The 20,490-nt window shown below is 32.2% G+C and overlaps 1 protein-coding gene across 2 annotated transcripts in view; it reads left to right on the plus strand.

Moving 5' to 3' along the window:
- The first annotated feature begins 3,264 nt into the window (after positions 1-3,264).
- Positions 3,265-20,490, plus strand: part of LOC105145055 (uncharacterized) — a 108,618-nt gene continuing 91,392 nt past the window's right edge. The window contains exon 1 of one of the 2 annotated variants that reach the window (XM_011054380.2): positions 3,265-3,619. The gene's annotated coding sequence lies outside the window, so the exon portion shown is untranslated. The remainder of the gene's footprint in view (positions 3,620-20,490) is intronic. The other variant, XM_011054382.2, reaches the window with a different exon arrangement.

Genomic DNA, 20,490 nt, shown 5'->3' on the forward strand with positions numbered 1-20,490 from the left:
GAGCTATTTGCACGCTATTTGCACGCTTTTAGCGAAATTTTAAATGATTCTAGAGTGAGAGAGAGAAAGATAGCGAGAGACGCAAAGGAAGAAAACGAGCGAATGCGAGCACGAGCGAATGCACCATGTGCGTACATGCGCGAGCCTATTGCCGTTGCACCATTTTTTGCTTCTAGTCGCAATAACATTAACAATTCTAATCAGATTGCCACAATATCACGTGCCGGAGGCCTGCCGCGACCGCGGCCAATAGTGGAGTCCTATGTAGGAGGAAAATCATTGGCATGACGATAGAACAAAAAAGGAAAAAAAGAATGATCTTTTTCCGTGACAATCCATGGAAAAAAACCATGTTTATCGATATGCATTAATACAAAAATAAAATCGCTTTGATTGACTTCCTCATCATGATTGTCGTGATCGCGAAATTATATGATCCTCGAGGAACGTAATCTGTTAAGTCTTTTTCTCTCTGCGCGCATCTCCCTCGGGAATGTCGCGAGCGAAGAATCCGCGATAGGATTCCTTGAAGAAGAAATGAAAGTAAGCGGATTTTCTTATGGATTCGTTTCATTCGCATTCTTGTGCAATTAAGCGTCCCTCCTCTTCTCCCCTTCCTCCTTACATATAGATGTAACGCGCTGTCATGATAAAAAAAGAAATGAATTTTCATATCGTTCAACACTGACAATGAATCAAATGTTAGATCTTGTAATTAGTGAATTTAAATTTTAGAAACAAGTGTATTTAATATAATCGATATTTTATATAAACATCAATTATTTTTTACTTTGCGCTATGAGAAACATGTGTGTCTCATTGTTTCTAAACATACTCTTTAAAATATTTATAACTACTAAAGATATCTGTACACAAAATTCATTAGAAACAATTTGACTTTGTACAGAGATTTTTTAAATTTTATATTTGTTAATAATAGTTCTCTTATCATCAGCTATTTTCTTCATTTTATTTCTATGTTGTAATTTGAAAAATATTAATGTAATATTTTTTAAATTAATTTCTCTTATTATTGAGTGCATTATATGTACCTATTAATAAATACAATTCATTAAAGTTTTATTAAAGAATGATAAAAGTCAGTATTTATAGCATAATTCCACAAATAAAAAAAAATCCAATTTAAATAATAAATCCAATTTAAAAAATCCAAACTAAATAATATTAATACTATATAATATTAATACTATTTTCAATACTAATGCTATTTTTTATATTTTATTTGAAATTATGTATCTTATTGTAACATAAATGGAGTAAATATATATTAGATAATCATTTATATATATCGTAATAAATGTAGATTTAAAAATAAAAAATTTATATGTTTATAATATAAGATGTACTATCAATCAATTATGTACTTCGATAAAATTTCTATTTTCCAGAATCTAGATGATTCAATCGCGACAGTATTTAAATGTTTGTAGCGTCATCTACCAACTATCTCCAGCAATATGTTCACGAGGAAGATATAATTTCAGCAATCGAACATGTAGAAAATTATATAAAATATTATCATAAATAAAAATTACACAGCAAATATAAGAATTTTAATAATTACTTGGTAAAACAGTTTCTATAAAATATAAATTTTATCCACAAAATGAAACAAAATTAAAACTTTCTAATATGTATCTAAAGTGAAGATAATTTATATGAAATTCGTATTCTTCCATATCATATGATCAAATAATATTCATTCCAAGCTTCACATCGTAGAATAATCATAAAATTAAAATTATAAAATAATACTTTAGTTAGAAATAATTGTTAACCAAATATGTTTAAGAGAATTGAGTTATATTTGTTTCGCCGATTACAAATACAAAAAATTCTTAAACTTATAAACTTTCATTTGTCAGATAGGTAACTGGAAAACGCTGAGTTGAATATGATCGATCGTCGATGAATATGCGACATTTATAATATTACAAAAAAAATGTAATCCAAATTTAAAAATACAAATTATGTCTACGTATCTAGTAGATAAAATAATCGGTATTGATTGCTAGTGACATATAAAAATAATTTAAAGATATATATTATTTTTCAATTTGAGAAAATGAAAAAAAAAATTTAGATATAAAAATGTAAAAAAAATCGAAAAATTTTTTCTAATAAAGATACACTGATACAGTTATATCAATGTCATCGAAATATCAAGTCTCTCATACAAAAATTTCCGCAGTTTGAAAAATTCACCATGTACATTATCCTCTCAGCAAATATTACACAAATAGAGTGAGAAGAAATAAACTGAAACAAACGGTCACAATTTGAGAGAAATACAGTCACGTTAAAAAAAAGAATATTCTTATGAAAAAAGAGAATAACATTTTTTAAGAGAAAGTGATATCTCTCATATATATGAATATTATTTTGCAGTTATTAACTCGTCAATATTTGTATAATAATATAAATTCCGATATAATTATAAAAATGAAAAACAAAATGTCTTGTTTGCATACATTGCATATTGAATATTGATTTTTATATACTTTTTTTACATATCACTCCTATTTGTCATCATTGACTATTTTAAAAATTAGAAATGTTATTCGAACATATTTACAAAAAATACATTTCGATTTTTATTTATTCAACATATATATATATATAGATAAAACGCGACTTCGAATATCGGAAATTATGTTGTAAAAATGAATTATTAGGAGGGAAAGAGAAAGAATTAACATTATTTCGATTATTTCAACATTTATTATTACTCTTATTTTGAACAACTGCCGCGAGTCGGCTCGCTGTTTCGATATCTCGAAAATCGCAACGTCATTCGATGCAAATTTCAAATCGTAAAGTTTAGTTATGGAGCGAAGGATTATAGAGTCATGTTCGTATCGTTCCGTATTTCTCGCTATCGTAACCATCGAAAGTGAATCTTTGCAAAAGATCGTCGTGGGTGTCTTTCGGCAAAGTATCGTTTGGCTATCGCGACGTGTTAAAACGGTGTTATTGCGAAGCAGATATCTCCGACGGAAGACTCTCGAGCTGTCGTCATAATTTCACGTATCGCCGCGCGCGAACGGCGTCGACGTTGCGATCGCTCCACGTTTTGCGATTGACGCGGTGTACGTAGCGGTGTACATACAATACAACCGTTGCGTGCGCGTGTATTACAAGGGGGTCGGGGGGAGGGGGGAGGCGATGGCGGGTCGCGGGGTGGCTGAGGAGGGGCCGAACGCGACCGAACGCGGCCGAGCGGTCGGGTTGGTAATAAACCGTCGGCGGTAAGACTGTAAGAGAAAACATGGCGGCATTGCGCCGCCACTGCGTCGAGCGCGAGGTTGGAGTCGCGTGAACGTACTGCACCGCACCGCACCGTTCCCACCCGTTGCGTGAGCACGCTGCGTACACGTACATACACGTATCGTGGGGCGCGCGCGAAGCCGCTCGATAGCGGCCGGGACGGGGGACGAGTCTCAACGCGATGAGCGCGCGCCGCGCCGTGGTGTGACAGCATGTGCAGTGTTTCGTGACGAAAGGAGTCGCCCGCCGCGGCTGATCCAGGATATTGTCCACGTTTGGATAATATCGTTGCGCGATTAATCGGCAGTCCCTCCAGTCCCGAAAGTGGCAAGTACGCACCTTTATGAGATACTTCTTTCATTCGCCTAACTAATCAACTTTCCTTTCTTTCTCTCTCTCTCTCTCTCTCTTTCTCGCCTTCTCCCTTTCTCTCTCTCTCTCTCTCGCGCGCGCACGAGCACTCTTTCTTTCTCTCTCGTCCACGTCGCTCGTTATTTTTTAATATAAAATCGCACAATATATCGAACCGTCCTATCAACCCTCAGACTTGCACGGCTTATACTGTCACGCGATATCATGTGAGCGTGGCTGTCTATAGTATTACGAATGATGACAACGGGTGTTCCCGTTGTCATTCGTAAGGGCATTGACACCTAGAGCGCATCGCCCTCAAGAGACGACCCTTATCTTCGGAGGACACGGTGTTAACGACCCGACGTTAATCATTCGGTCGCGTCTGTTCCGTTCCGGATAAAAGCGGGTTGACGGGGAGGTTGAGGTAGGCCTTAGCGATTTGTCGCGTCACGGACTGGTCGACACGATGGCGATCACGTAAACGAACTGCCCGGAGACTCGCTGTCGTCCCGATTGAATCAATGTCGCGCCGATTGATCATCTTTCGCGCCGAGGCGACTCGTCCGTCTCGACAGATGAGGATCGATTCGAATTCGCCAGGTGATACGTCCGACCCGCAGCGGCATTCGAGGATCTGCTGGAAGGAGTCTGTTTTTTTCGTGGCTTTCTTCTGTATGCGATGGAGAATTTCGCGAGGACGATTTCGCGATTTCACGGAGGAAGAGAGGAGATTGTCCGAAATGGACGGATGGATTCGGTTAAAGACGGGTCTACGGCGGTAGATTTCGGAAATGTAATCTCAAATGTGTGTGCTCGTCGAGATTCTCAAAGATCACCGCCAGCAGATAATAGGTGGGCAGATAAGAGGAGAAAGAACGCACGTAGCACGCACACGTGTGCGCAAGCTGGATACATACATTCGTGATAAATAGGTCAGGCGCTCCTCAACACCGTGGTCGTTGACCCGGGACCGCACTGCCGATAAAGCAGAACATTAATTGTTTGGATTTTTCATTACCTGTACATATACGTGCCGACGATAGAGGTCACCACGTCCCCGAGACTCGTATCCGTTTTATTTTTTATTTAATTCCTCACCTGTTATCGTGATTTAATAGCATTCGTCAGCATATCATCTCGAACAAATTGTTCCTTTTAGAAATTTATTGAATAATTGATCCGTACATTTAGGTTTAATGAACTCAATACATTTACAGAACATTCATGTATATTTACATATTGTATACATATCTTTTCTGAACACGATACAATTGAAAAAAAGTGAAAGCCCCATATGTATAGGTCAGTATTTATTCAGTCTGTTCTTGTATTTAAATTCGTTTTAATTAGTTTCTTCTAAGATATCATTAGCTAATCACTAAGCCTTTAGCAGACATTACTTAAAACTGTTTTAAAATAAGAGTGGACTATCAGTACCGGCTATAATTTAATTAGAGAATAGTTGAAGAAGATAAGGATGAGATCCTGACAAAGATAAAGATAGAGAGAAACTAATGATAGCTCAAAGCTTCATTTTTTATTCTTAAATTTAAAAATATCTTTTTGATTTCAATACTCCTAGAAAAAAACTAATAATAAATTATAATCTTAAAATTGATTTAAATATAATTCAAGTTCATTTTTTATTTACTCCTAATTTAAATTTTTATCTTAAATTATACCGTGCGCTTATTGTTGATAATTCTAAAGATATATATATATTATATATATATATATATATATATATATATTATATATATATATATATATATATATATATATATATATATATACACACATTGGAAAAAAAATGAATGTATTTTATTTATAGTTTCAACGAAAGAGATTGTTTCTTAAAAAAGATTGTTTTCAGTGCTAGCATAATAATTCTGTTTTTATAACATAAGGAAATAGAAATTTGATATTAATTTATTAAAAAATTGATATTTATTATAAAGCAGTAAAAGAGAATATCCAATTTCCGTAGAATATTATCCAATTCGTAATTATTTTCAATATTAACATAGCATCAAATAATTTGCTTTGTTTTTCTAACATAAGGAAATAAAAATTTGATATTAATTCATAAAAAATCGATATTTATTACTACAGTCAAAAGGAATATCCAATCTTCGTAGAATGTTACATAATTCATAATGTGGTTTTTTAATATCTCGGTTTTTCTGATGTCGTTCACCCTCGTTAAAGTCGCTTACTCTGCGCACTCATATGCGAGCATTGTCCTCCAGCAGCGTTGTTAAATTTATCAGAATTAACTAAGTGTAGTGAATGCTTCGATGTATATTTAAACTTCGTTCGACGATCACGGACAGACAGAACGTACTGGCCTTGAACCTACGTTTGAAAACTACATTAGATAACTATACCATATAACTATATTCACATTATATATATGCCATTAACTGAAATCGAGGTGTCTACGTGATCTCAAGGTTAATGTACTAAATTAAAATGTAGAGCTAAACATAGAAATGATTGTATCAACTCTACTGTGCGAGAATTAAATACTTTCATCAGTTTCTCTAAAATTTTTGAAGTCTAAATTTAAAAAGTGACAAAAAATAAGCCAATATTAAAAAAAAGTAGCTCAATTGTCAATTTTTAAGACTGAAATTTTACTCTTTAGAGTTAGATTTTACTCTAAAAATTTTAGAAAGATGTACGATGTTTGAAACGAATTATTTACATGTTCGTGAAAATATCAATTTTCACACACAATTTCTTTATTAATGTTTTTTTATTAATCGCTGCATATTAATCTAATTTTAAAATTTAAAAACAGAAGACTTTTGTTTTTTTGTCTTAAAAGTTTTATTTTATCATTTTATATAGCGATAATCGATTAAGACTAGAGACGAGGTAGCGTTTCAAGCTATTCTTTATGCAACTAAACTGTAACTTGGTAGTTAAATGATTATAGCTATCGGAAACTAATTACTGTATTTTCTTCAGCCATACCATTACGCCTTAAACTTTCCTGTATTTCTTTAGCAAAATTATTTTCCCTCGATGAAGTTTTACTCTGTTATATTCACTTCTATAATGAATATATAATCCATGTAATAATTTAGGAGAGACGGCGACGTAGATATCCATTCAGAGTGTATATTACCGATCGATTGTATAATAGATCGCAATATTGTGACGTCATATGCGAATTCGTAACATTAATTTTAGGACATTACGCTATGTAACGTCATGTCATTTGATTAATCAGGTTATTGCCCGGATGAAATTTAGCTTCAACGATGTTCGAACATAAGCCGAAACGGTATCGTTTCGTATCTTAAAGTGTTCTTCAAGGACAACAATGGTGTACGATACAAACTATAGCTCGAATTCGACCGTGAGAAAACTGAGCAATCCTATAGTAAGAAGTGTTTTGTACATTGTAAAAAGATTGAATTGAAGATAGGAAGGCGATCTTTTCATGTGTTTACACCCTGGAGAGTTTCTGGTTTGATCCTGTATAACGATGCGATTATCTATACAGAATGTGACACTTAAATGTCTCTCTTGAATTTGAAGATACGGAGAATGTGTAGAATGCAATTTACGTTTTTCTAAATATTTACATATATTTTAACGTTTAAAAATATAAAATAATTTTATATAACTTATATATTAATTCTTAAACGCTACACTACAGGAATAAAACACTTCGAATTCACTGCTCACAACCATTTAACTGTTTATAACTTTTATAAAAGTGAACGTATTGTAAATAATTTTTTTTTAATCAAAACGTTGAACATTAAAAAAAATGACGATATTAAGCAAATGTATCTTTATTAATAAAAGAATTATAAGCAATGGAAAAAGCATTTGAAAAGTATTGAGGAAAAAAGTAGGGTATGCTATACTGAAAAGTCTCTTAAGAGTTAAATTATACGTAAAAATTAAGATATATTTAAATGTTAGAAATATGTAAATGTGAAGAGTTTTTTTATTCTTTCTTTCTTGACTTTAAATTTTTGAATATAATTTATTGCGCCGTCGGCTACAATGCAAAGGTTTGCGGTATAACAATTCCATCTAAAGTAACATAATGGATACCTCGATAAAATGAATTTTATAAGGAAAAATACGTTTACATTACGTTTGTTCTTTGGAATTATGTAAATATTCCATACATTTCTTCTGATCTATGCGCGCATGCTTTGAGAGATACATTTAACGATTGTCTGATGTATTATTTTATTATGCGCTAAATTGATACTGCGCGATATACGATTCGGAGTAACAGAGCGCGATTGTCGATCCGATAAACTTCGCATCTTTTCATCATCATGCTGGCGAGCAAATCTTAACTTCAAATCTTAAATCACATTTGTGCGTATTTTCGTATTTCTCAACGATGGGCTCGTTATAATCTCAAGTACAAGCGAACGGTCTGCTGATCAGTTGTCGTTGCTGGTCAATTGATTATATCGCTCATTATCTTTCTCTTGCCTTGCTCCAGGAAATTAATCACCATGACGAACGTATCGAAAAATCTCGAGTATATTTACATAAAGCCAAACGATCGAATGGTGATTTGACATACTTGAGACATCGAAAATGAGCTCTCGATCAATACCGAGACGTACTTCTATTACGCTAGCGGCACAACCACATTGGCAATAACATTAATAGGTGTATCTCAGCGCCATCAATTACTATAGCTCAGTTATATATTCTATTTATGTCTGCTATTAATTTTTAAAGTACAATATTTTAAAATTAATTCACTTGTATTAAATTCTTTGTAAATCATTTTACAAAGAAAAATTACGTGATTTAATAAATATTGTATCGTCTTCTTAAGAAAAAAAAGAAAACATTTTTCTTTGAAAATTTTTGAAATCTATTATTTTTATAAAATAATATATCTCATGAAAAAAATGCATTTTTAAATTTTATTAGATGCGAAGATAATTTTATATTCATAGTAATTTTTCATTTAGATTGTATTAAATATTTTAAATTAATCTACTTTTTTTTAAGTATCTTATAAACAATGTATTTCACGAGAAAAATTCATCTTCGTTCCTTTCATCGAGAATTTAGGGCGTACGATGCACCGCTTATATATAGCTAATACTCTTCGTTTGAGGGTACCGACGCGATCGTTGGGTCTTGTTAGAAATCGCATGTCTTATCGTGCGCGATAAGCGCCTACATTGTAGTTTCAAATTACTACGGTAAAGTCCGCAGTCATTAACGTACAGTGTAGAAAAATATGCAGGCATAATCGGGCGAGTAGCTACGTCGAGCAGATGCGTCGGCAATAATGCATTCGACGTCTCATAAATTCGATGATGACTAATGGCAGGCGATCGCGCAAAAGCAATGATGTCGTGTGATCATCGATCAGCGGTTTATAACGGCTCATTCGCGCGTAACCACGTAGAGATCTAATAACCGTCGCATGATAACGCTATTCTCCGAGGAAACAATGGCCCGCTTTCTCACATTCAGACCCGCACACGTTCGTGCGATTCCAATTCTTGGAGATTGGAGTTTTTCTCACGTGTTCATCGTATAGATTACGTAAACGCCGTTTATCGTCTTCGTTAAAATGTCACGCTATATCCGTCCTGTCGGTATTAATCGGTTTACCGCGGCATTGATTTAAGAACTCATTAATAATTGCATCGACCGTAATTCATTCCCCAACTTCCGCTGGAAAAGTACTTTTGTTGTAAGGTCTCTGTCTTCTCTGTTCTACATTTAGCACTATACTGTACTGTTTGATTTTCATTTCATAGTTGAACCTTTCCGAGTGTTGTTTGTTTAATATAGGAATTTCCGAGTATTGTTTGTCCAATATGGAGTTATACTGGTTGAATTAGCAAAGTACTTATTGTATCCAATTTAACAGAATTGCAATTGTTCTAGCCTTTAGTATTTGTTTTATTAAACTTCAATTCATCATACTATGCTATTTATATTGAATTATATATTTTATATGCACATTATTTCTTCTTCAAGTTGATTCTTGATTTTTTTAGCATAAACAATTGTATCAATGTTTGTCTATAGCGATTAAATTTTTTATATGCTGTAATCTGCTATAATGTTAATGTAATCTCTTTTTATATTTAGATATTTAGATGCATTTTAAATTTAGATACTGACATTTAACGATTATACTAATAATAAGTTTGCAATTTCCTAAGATTAAGTAGGAAATATAAACATTTCTCATAAGAAAAGAGAACAATCTTAACTTACAATAATTGGTCGTGGAAATAAACAATTGACAATAAATAATTGATAATAAATAATCTGCTATAAAAAGATTTTTTCTTCTTCTGTGTTACGTCCATTTTCGAACGTACATCTCTGTCAACTCTGACTTTCATTTTGTGCGATTTGTTACTATTTGAATCCACTTGGGCCCCGTTGTTTGCTTGATATCGTATCTGCCCAACGCATCTGGAGGTCTTCCTCTTGGCTTACTGAATGTGTAGGGCCTTCATACCAATATCTCTTTATGCTATCGAATTAAATCGCTTCTTGCTACATATCCAGCGTAAGACCATTTTAGTTTTGTAGCTTTATGTGCTATAAAAAGTTTAAATAAAATTAAAATTAAAGTTTTGCAATCGCGATAATGATCGCTGTTACACATTAATCCTTTGTCTGCAGTTTAGAATTTTTTTTGTCAAAAGCAAAATTTTATCCTCAAATTTTCTTCTCAAATTTCATTCTCATTTTTCTGAAATTTAGTTTTTATTGAATAAAAGTTTTAACATTTGAGTTAGAAAAATGTTTGATAATGTAATAGATTTTTGAAAAATAACCTTGAATTTTTCGTAAGCTTAGAACAGTAAAAAAATTTGAGTAGGAACAACAAAAAAGCAGAGTTGATAAGAAATGTTTTTGTTTTTTTTTGTTTTTTTTTGTTTAGAACAAAATTACACATTATTATATTCTTTTTTTAAACATATTTTTAACGCTTCATACCTGTTTTAAACGGTATTATAAAGAAAAAACATGTTTAAAACATGTTAAAAGCATCGATTAAGCATGTTTTAAACAGTTTAAAACATGTTTAAAATATGATTTTTATCAACTCTGCTGAAAAAAAAAATCTAGATTGCAGACAAAGGAATAAAAATATGATTGCAAATCGAGGATTAATATTATTGTTATTAATAGCATTTGTTAAATTTGGTTGTGACAAATATTAATTTCTTGTGAACATGCCAATAATGATGTGTAACAGAAATTTCCATGGAATTTATTTTAGTATATGCGCGCGTTTTTATCGTGTCCGAAACATAGTATTATATATTGTAAAAACACAAACTCAATATCAAGTATGAGTGGCATTTCATATTCGAACCAGCGCTGCAGCGGCATCAACCATGTGGAACAAGTTATTATCGAAACAGTAAATTTTACAATACAACTAGTACGATGCATATCGAAACAGAAACGCTTGTAAACACTATCCGTTCATCCTGACCTAGATAGTCGGCAGTTTCTGTTCCGTTGTATTTATAGGAAGAATCTCAGTCCGACTCAGACCCTTTGGATCCGATTTGATCCGAGCAGTCCTTGCCGAGCCAATGGCGCGCAAAAGGCAACACGCTCGGATGACACACTACTTGGAATTTCAATAACAATCACTAACGACCAGTTAAGACAACTTCTGGCAAGTAATCCGATAGCGTTCTATTGATATCTGAGCTATAATACTTCAAGCGTCGCGTCGCATAAAATTGATCCCAGTTGTAAGTAGTAGTATCCTAGAGATCATGAAGTCATTATGAGATTTTATGCTCTTTTGGACATTGCTCCATTTGAGGTTTGCGTACTAGATTTTGATGAACTTAATTTCTACATTACCACGTATAAACATTTATTCTTTCCAATTGCTTTGTTAAACAAATTTAGTATAATTACAATTTATTTGAATAACAGCTTTTCGATTGAATCAATCTGATTTCGAAAAAAAGAGCATAAAAAATCAAACGTAAGTTATAACGAAATTTCTAATTTATCAAAAACATTAAGACAAAAATTAATACATTGATTTCGTTATAATAACTGATGTTTGTTGTTGACTTTTTATGTTCTTTTTTTCGAAATTGGAATAATTACAATTATTATATTAACTAATGATACAAAAAAAATGATGCTTGAAACGCTATTGTTTGAATAAAAAGTTAATCCTGTCGTGACTTTGTGTGAGTGGAAGTTTAAGTAAGCGACTTAATAAGAGTGGCAACGATCAATTATAAGCCAACGAAGAAATATGAAACACCATTCGTCATTGTATGGAAAATTATGCGAGAGTTTTTCTGACATAAATACTCGTAGAACAAAGAAGAAACACGGAAGACTTTTTATTGACCGGACTTTTGATCGGCTTGCCAGGTTGAGCCGTGACGTGTCCGGATTTACCGTATAAAAACAGACCGTGGCGAATCATCATGAAACATTGAAACGATTGCTACAAGCGTGATGCGCAACGTGTCTTTTGATTTTTATTAATACCGGTCTGTACGGCGGATGCACGTGTAACAATGTTCGTTGACAATGAATTACCGTCACCGATGGTATCGTTAATTTCTCGATTCTAATGCAATCGAAAAATCCGCCGTGGACCTTGCATATAAATTCAACGCGCGCGAGCTATCGCCGACTAACTTATCTTGATGACATCGTAATACATCACGTTCTAAACACAAACCACTTTTCGTAGAAATATGGATGTCTACCGCGTGTCCATTTTCATCCGCCTAGATCAGTTTCCACAATTTTATTTTGACTTTTTAAAATACACTGCGAAAAATGTTTTAATGAAACTAACAAAACACATCAAAATGCCAATCTTGTTTTGTCGATTTAATCAAAATATTTTTCTCATTGTCAGTATAATATTATTTGCAGTCGACTCTTTATTTCCAAGATTAGTTGTTGCAAATAAGACAGTTTTCCTATAGAAAATTTCCTATAGAAATTACTTTCTTCTTAGAAAATTGCTCAGTATGATCATTAAATGTCAATATCTAGATAAAGCATGGATGCATAAGAAATTTCAATCATCTTGATTTGTTTGAAACAAATAATGGGAAATGAATTCTATTTAGTGAATCCAGTTTGTATAAAACCAAGTATAAATCGTATAAAACGATTTCCATATTTATTTATAATGACGATGTGAAACGCGACGCGACGTGAACTATTGATAATGCAAAATACATTTTTCTATCGATCTATCTATGATTGTTGTTTTTATATCTCAAGGCTGGGTTATTCTTTCGGTAAATTTCAGCTCACTGTCTTACTCTCTTATATTTTACTCTTTTACTCTTATTTATCCAATAAATAAAATTACCACAGTTTATCTAAAGAACAACCTTTTTTAATTGAAATAAATAATTTGTACATTTTATTTATTTATGCTTTAGAACGATTTTTTTTAAGTTGAAAATAATTGAAAGACATATTTTTATATGACGTTTTATGGTAAGAGGGAATGAGAAAATGCTATATGCTACATTGTAAGAATCGCGCTATGATCTTAGGCAAGCGATTTTCAGCGGACACCCAGTACATTGAATGCATAATTTCTTCTTATTAGATTTGCGCGTTTAGTAGCCCATGACTTTTACAAATGGGAAACTTCGAACCGAGTAGCAATTCTTCGCGTCAAATAGCGATAATTAACGATCGCGAATGCTGAATCATGGGCAGCGCAAAGTAGATATTTTAGAATCAGGATTCATGATATTAGACATTTCTTACGAACATGTCCGTTCGGATTGCGCAACGGGATGCCATTTGTCTTCATTAGAAACAGGATCGCGCGCATCTCGTGGCGCATTTACAGGCTAGGTATAAATCTATCATTACATTGGTCACACCAAGCTGCAATGACAACAACGCGCACTTCTTTGTAATGCATTGTGTGTCGGTTGTATCCTTGTCACATTGTTGACACGCGTCTACTAGTGATAATTTCGCACCGTCACGCGATGTCACTGTTACCTTGCAACATATGTGTATATATACTCACACACACACACACACACACACATTTATACGTAATTAACATAGAGTCGTAATTAATTACTTTATTTTAAGAAAGTTTTAAAGCGAGTAATAGTTCCAAATATTTTAAATCGTTGATGAAAATCACAATCGATTGAATCACCATTTATTCCCGAATCCATCAATTATCGTCGCTTCCATTTTAAGTTTGCTCGTTAAACTCAAACTTTTGTGACTTTAGGACTTTAGAATTGAACGTCATCCGAGAACTATTCGATTTTCTCGTTATTATTTAATATTCTTCTTTTCGTGAACTTTTTGCTTCGTCTTCGATAAAGCGAAGTATCCATATATTATCAGGCATCGTGGCGTCACCAGCGACTTCTAAAGTGGTCGTACATAGTTAATTAGTAGAAGAATGTTCGTCGATTAAAACTAGGTCACACGACTGACGTCCATCTCCATGCCTGACCGGGTGGTGATAGTTATTCTTAGCTTCTGAGAGGTGCGAGAGAGGGCCGCCGCAAATTACAGGGGTGCATTGTTGACTTCATCTCGCATTCCCGCGTTGTTCACGTGAATGAACGTTGTTGCATCTCGTCGGCCTGCGACGAGAGCGAGAAGTTCAAGGGCATCGGTCTGATCGTTTTAATGTTCACGTTAATCGATTAATCGCTTTCGCCACCAACGATAGATGTGTCGTACTTATCACTGAAAAAAAAGATTGGTTGCTGCAACAATTTAGATAGTAAAATATGGCATAGCATTTTTATATGGTTGCAGTCAGTTTTTGGTTGTAGCAGCAAATTTTTAGTTGCGTTAACTTATCGAAATCATATACATTGACATTGCGGATAGGCTAATGCAACTACAAATTTGCTTGCTACAAATCAAAAACTGGTTGCTGTAACCATATAATGCTATGCCATATTTTACTATCTAAATTGTTGCAGCAACCAATCTTTTCTTTCAGTGTACGATTTGCATTAGTGTTTCTTATTTTATTCTGCAAATTTAATTATCGTAAATTTTGATGATATCGAAGATATTTTTGCGAGTTAGATCTCATTTGCATTAAGTGCGTAATAAGTATTTTTATTTCTTGTGATTTGTTGACTTTAAACAGAGAGATGTATCGGATCCTCACATCCTTCTGCTTAAATCTGCAAATCAACTAACTCGAATTTTATTTCCTGTGGTAGATACACCTGCCGCAGGTGCAGGTTTCTTACTAATGCAATAAAATGACGTCGTAAGGCAATGGCCAGAGTGCAGGTCGAGTAATCTTCTATGTAGGCCAATTATAATAATTCGTTTATTAAGTATATTTTTGCATCACATTTAATTCATTTATGTTGTATAGAGATTAATTAATAAAATTTTTGTGCTATTATTGAATGTTGTATCTAAAAATATGTCAAGAGTTTAAAAATAATGATAAAAATATTATTTTCTGAACATTATTTTCTGAAAGTGTTGAAAATGACATTGCGCGTTGTTAGATAGCACGGCAACTGACAGAACTCTTTGTTGAAACATGTTAACATAATTGCTTTGCCAATGAATAACAGAGGCAAAATTATATTGCAATAAAATATACTAAAAATAAGGAATAAAGCAAACTTGAAAGTACTGTTGTATAAACTCAGACTGATACTTATACTGATATATCGAATTTCATAGAAAACAATTAATTAAAAATATATTATTATATTACATTTCAATTTTGGAAATAACAATTTTGTTAGAAGACAAAGAAACAAAAACGACTTAAGTAGAAACATATAAAAACACAATATAATATATGTTGGACTTGTATAATAATGTTGCATAAATGAAATTCTTAATTGACCCTGACAATGTACTACTTTAGGTAGACATTTTGTTTGCGGTTATTATAACCATGAGTGCTATTATGTGGAGGTCTTCTATCTTATCGTCCGCGTAAAATAAGTGTTGCTTGCAAATGTTGCGTCTTCGACGGAAAAGTCGAGCCCGCGGAAGATTTCATGCTTATCGCGTAAAAAGCGGGAATGCAACTGCGCAGCGATATCCGCCATACGCTATTTCTGCTAATAGAAAGAGAGAGAGGATACGAAGTACAAAGTTACCGTCGATATCGACGAGTTTCGTTCATGGATTGCGAAGGTCGGAAGAGCGCGATCACGTGTACAACGTGATTGCTTTTTCAAATTTCCGATAATCATTGTTTATTTGATTTACCGGATGCCATGGTCAAAGATTCACGCATCCAAGTACCGAACATCACAACTTCTATTCGTGAACTGCTTAATGTCAACTATGTCAGTGCAGTTATTCCAAATAAGAAGCTAGTTTACCCTGGTAGAAATTTTATGTATTTTTTGAGATACTAAATAGTTACCAACTTTCGTCTAGTAACTAAGAAGGAAAACTTAGGATCCCAATCAAGATGTAACGCTTTGCTTGCAATTACTGCATACGAAAATGGCTTTCTATTATGAACTCGCGTGGTGACAGTTTCTCATAATAACGATATATTTTAATTTATTATATAATGGCAAAAATAAAAATATAATGGACTATATAAAGTATGTATTTTTAGGACTCAAAAGAATTGTTTACACTTGTTGCTGAATTAAGAATAAAGTTACTATTTACAATTTGAGAAAAGCTTTTATATTAACCGATATTTATATGCTTTATACACAAACACGACTGTCATGCAATTTAACATCATTTTAAAAAAGTTAATTGAATATCGTGATATTTAAAGAATTCTATACTTCTTTCTAACAGGTAAAAGAGCTTTTACTTGCGCTTTTTTTATACCGACACAAAGTAACAGTATTTTATCCGATATCGTAACTTTAACACATGAACTTTCGCTTACCTTTTAGCGCTGCATTTAATTCGCAAGCATGTGCTCAACGTCACGCAGAAAGGATTTGCTAGTATTTAATCGGCGGAATCGGTCACATGTGTAATGCATATCGTCTGTGTATTTTATTAAAACGTTATTGCCATACAGTATATCAAAGTACACTGAGTAAGCAAACACACGGGACTATAAAGTAAACAATTTGGTACATTTTGAAGCTAGTATAAAAACATTGTAAAGTAAAAACATTGAAGAAAATGTAAAATTATAGTTTAAAAATTATGCGTTGTAATTATTGTGTAAAAATTATTTTCTAAAAAGTTTTGTGTATATATTTAGATTTCAAAATATTTCGTTGGATTAATTGTATACAAATTATTATATTTGTTAATTTAATGTTCAAGTAATTTATTTTTGCATTTGTAATGTAAGAAAATCGATGTTTATTAGAAAAATATTTTATAATCTAAAATGTTAAAACGTGTTACGTTTTAAAATGTACCACATAAATTGAAGAAGATATAGATCGTTTTTAAAATTGAGAATGGATGAACAATATCTATTATTATCGTCATTTGAAGCCGATTTTAATTTAGTTAATTTTTATTTGAAGGTATATTTAATATTAAAAAATCAAACATTAGATACTGATTTTTAAATCAGTATTATTGGATTATAAATTGGTCATTATTAAATATAATTTAGAGACTAATCAAATTTTGAAAAAGAAAACATGTCTATAAAAAACTCGAATTTTCCATAATGAGTAATCGGACAACAGTCTTGTACAAGAGGTCTAGAAAAATATTCAGGATAAAATAGAATTTTATCACACTAGAGCGCAGCTAACATTTTTAAAAGATACACATGCGAAAATACATTTATAGTCTTTTACATCCGCATAAGAGAGAGAGAGAGAGGGAGAAAAAAAGAGAAAGATTTATCAGAATCATTTCCTCTGTTCTTAATAAACAGGAACATTAATGGCGCAAGAAATGTTGGTCATTGGTCATATCAAATTTACTATCGCATTACTATCTTCAATCTTTCCGTCTGACAAAGATCCGTTGAGAAATAATCGCTTATTCGCAGAAACTAATATCGGCGACCACATTAGAATTAATTTATTGCGTAATGTGTCATGCACATTAATAAGTCGCTAATATCATTCATATCATGAGCTCGCGTCCAATAAGCTCTCGTTACTTGATATGAAGATACATGACTCCTATATCTACTGTATTCGGTTGCATTAGGTCATCTCATGCCCTAGTTAATGTTATGGATTGTTATTGCAATCTTAATGCGACATGCAAACAACCAATTAAATAATGCTGATTACTTGTAATGAATAGTACTGATTATTTGCAATAAATATTGCTGATGTTTACAATGCATCTTGAAAATTATATAACATTAATTTTTCCTAATGAAACTTTATTTGACTACAATGTGTCATATATTTACGTTTAACATATTAAAATATATATAATTTGATATATTAGTCATATTTTTTTATTAATTTGATATAATTGATTGAAACTAACAGCTGATTGCTTTTTGACGAGTATGAAATATAATACAAAATTTCTTAAGTTTTTTGAATTCTAATTGTTAATTATGAATTGAGAACAAAAGTTTCTATTTGATTAAATTACTATTAAATAGAGGCTTATTATTTTCTTTTCTTAGTTATATAAACACAAGAGAAGACAAGCGATATAGTCATTCGATCATGAAATATTATATCTAGAAATATAAGTACTTGTTTAATTTACGTGCAGTCTTTATGAACATATCGCAAGATTACTTCTGCACATCCGATAGACTCTCGTTTTCCGTGGGTGGCCATTGAACTCGATACAGGTTCTACGAACTGAAGCGTATCTACGGAGAATCCACCTCAAAGCGTGGAGGGAGGTATACATGTAAAATGTATGCGTCAGCCATTTATATACCAGAAAATGTGTGCACGCTTGCTCCATGAGATATTCATCTGTACTTGGATCTTTAAGAGTATCCCACACTCCTACGTGACATAGTTGTACGATAGAATATCAATAATAAAATCGGAATCGCGAGATGTTGCATTGCTAAAGCTTATCCGCGTAAGCTAGCAAAGCGCATTTACGTGCCTTCCATGACATTGGATGTTGTGACATATGTGTGACAGTAATATGACCGTATTAGTTACAGTAGCAGGACATTGTTACGGCATTCAATCTCTACGTGAACATGTGTCATGAAAACGCGTGTCTGTAAATATGACATAATGTGAAATTGGTCTTGATATTAACTCTATAAAACTCATCAGGACCAAATCAGCAGAATTAAATCGAACCTATTGGAATTTTTAGCACTTATATTGTACTAAATTGTACCATTAACGATAATTTTGTACCGTGTGTTATTTCGAAAAAAATTGTAGCGCTGCTAGCTTAATATTAAATTGGCAGGACCAATTCAAAATAAAAAGAAAAAACGAAAAATAATATTAGAAATCAATAGGATTGAATTTGTATTATTTTATATTACTACCAAAAACAATTCTATATTATGTGTTATTTCCAAGAGAAAAGTGGTGCTGCTAGTTTAATATTTAAAAAAACTAGCAGGACCATAAAAAAACACAAAGGTAAAAATTAACACAACTTTGTACTAATTTGTACATGCCATTAAAAGTAATATTTTACATGTTTTTTCCTTAAAATAACTTTATTAGTAAATAACGATTTTTTTCGAAATGATACGGTACAAAATTATTATTAATAGTATAATTTAGTATAAAATGAATACTAAAAATTCCGATAAATCCTATTTGATTCTGCTGATGTGGTCCTGCTAACTTTATAGAACTCTTGATATTGAATTTTTGTAGAATTTATTTACTCAAGTATATGTTCATATAAACAAGACGTATATAAGGTCATTCATATAATATGTATATAATATATACATATTATATGAATGATACATATAATATATTATTCTATAAATTTTGATATGTAGCAAATATCATATATGATCATGTAAAAGGAGATATTATTATCATGTTTAAATTTAATAGTTCCAATAAAAACTTTTTAAATTTTTTTTTTAAATTAATAACTTATCACAAAAAAATTTTATAATATAAATGGTCTATGGAAGATATTTTGTCGTCTGCTTTATTTATTGTATATCTTTTTATCGTTATATAAAGTTATTATCTTATACTCTTGGGATCAATATCTCGAATTAAGACTGTTATATGTTTGAACAGTTATCTGCAGATTATTTTTTTTTGTGATAAAACATTTCTTGTTAACATAACTTTTATTATGTTTATTATGAAAGTATTTAAAATGTTAACATAACTTCTATTGTGTTTATTACGAAAGTATTTAATAATTAAATTTAAACATTAAACGAATGAATAGATTATCTTAACTATATCGTAAAGAGTGTAGTATTTCACATAGTAAGCCAAGCCACGTGTGTCTTCTGTCCTGCGTTTCAGGGGCAAAGGACTCTGACTCCTATATTTTGCTAGATACGTCTCCTCTCACGCTACAGCAGTACATGCTATCCCGAAGATATCTATAAAGTTCTCTTGAAATATGATTACGCTTCCAAGAAAGAACACGCAACAAAGATTAAAAAAATAATTTGTAATGCACTCCATACTTTCGTTACCGTTTGTGCGAACATATTAAGACATTAATGTTACACGTAACAATATACGAAGAATTTAGGCAACATCAGTTTTCTGATGAAAATTATTTCCGGATTAAATGAATTTAAATGAATTTTTTTTAACGATTCAAATCGTTCTGCAGTCTTACTACTATCTTTGTTTAAAGCAACCTCGTTGATATTGGAAATTTCAAATTTTTAAAAGTTTAAAATTTTAAACTTTGAATTCAGTTCTTTTGCGGGGAAAAATGAATCGTGAATCTTATAGGGTTTACGATATCACTCTAATATTATCGCGTTTT

The sequence above is a fragment of the Acromyrmex echinatior genome, chromosome 15, assembly GCF_024713525.1.
Source record: "Acromyrmex echinatior isolate Ae372 chromosome 15, ASM2471352v2, whole genome shotgun sequence".
NCBI classification, from domain to species: Eukaryota; Metazoa; Arthropoda; class Insecta; order Hymenoptera; family Formicidae; genus Acromyrmex; species Acromyrmex echinatior.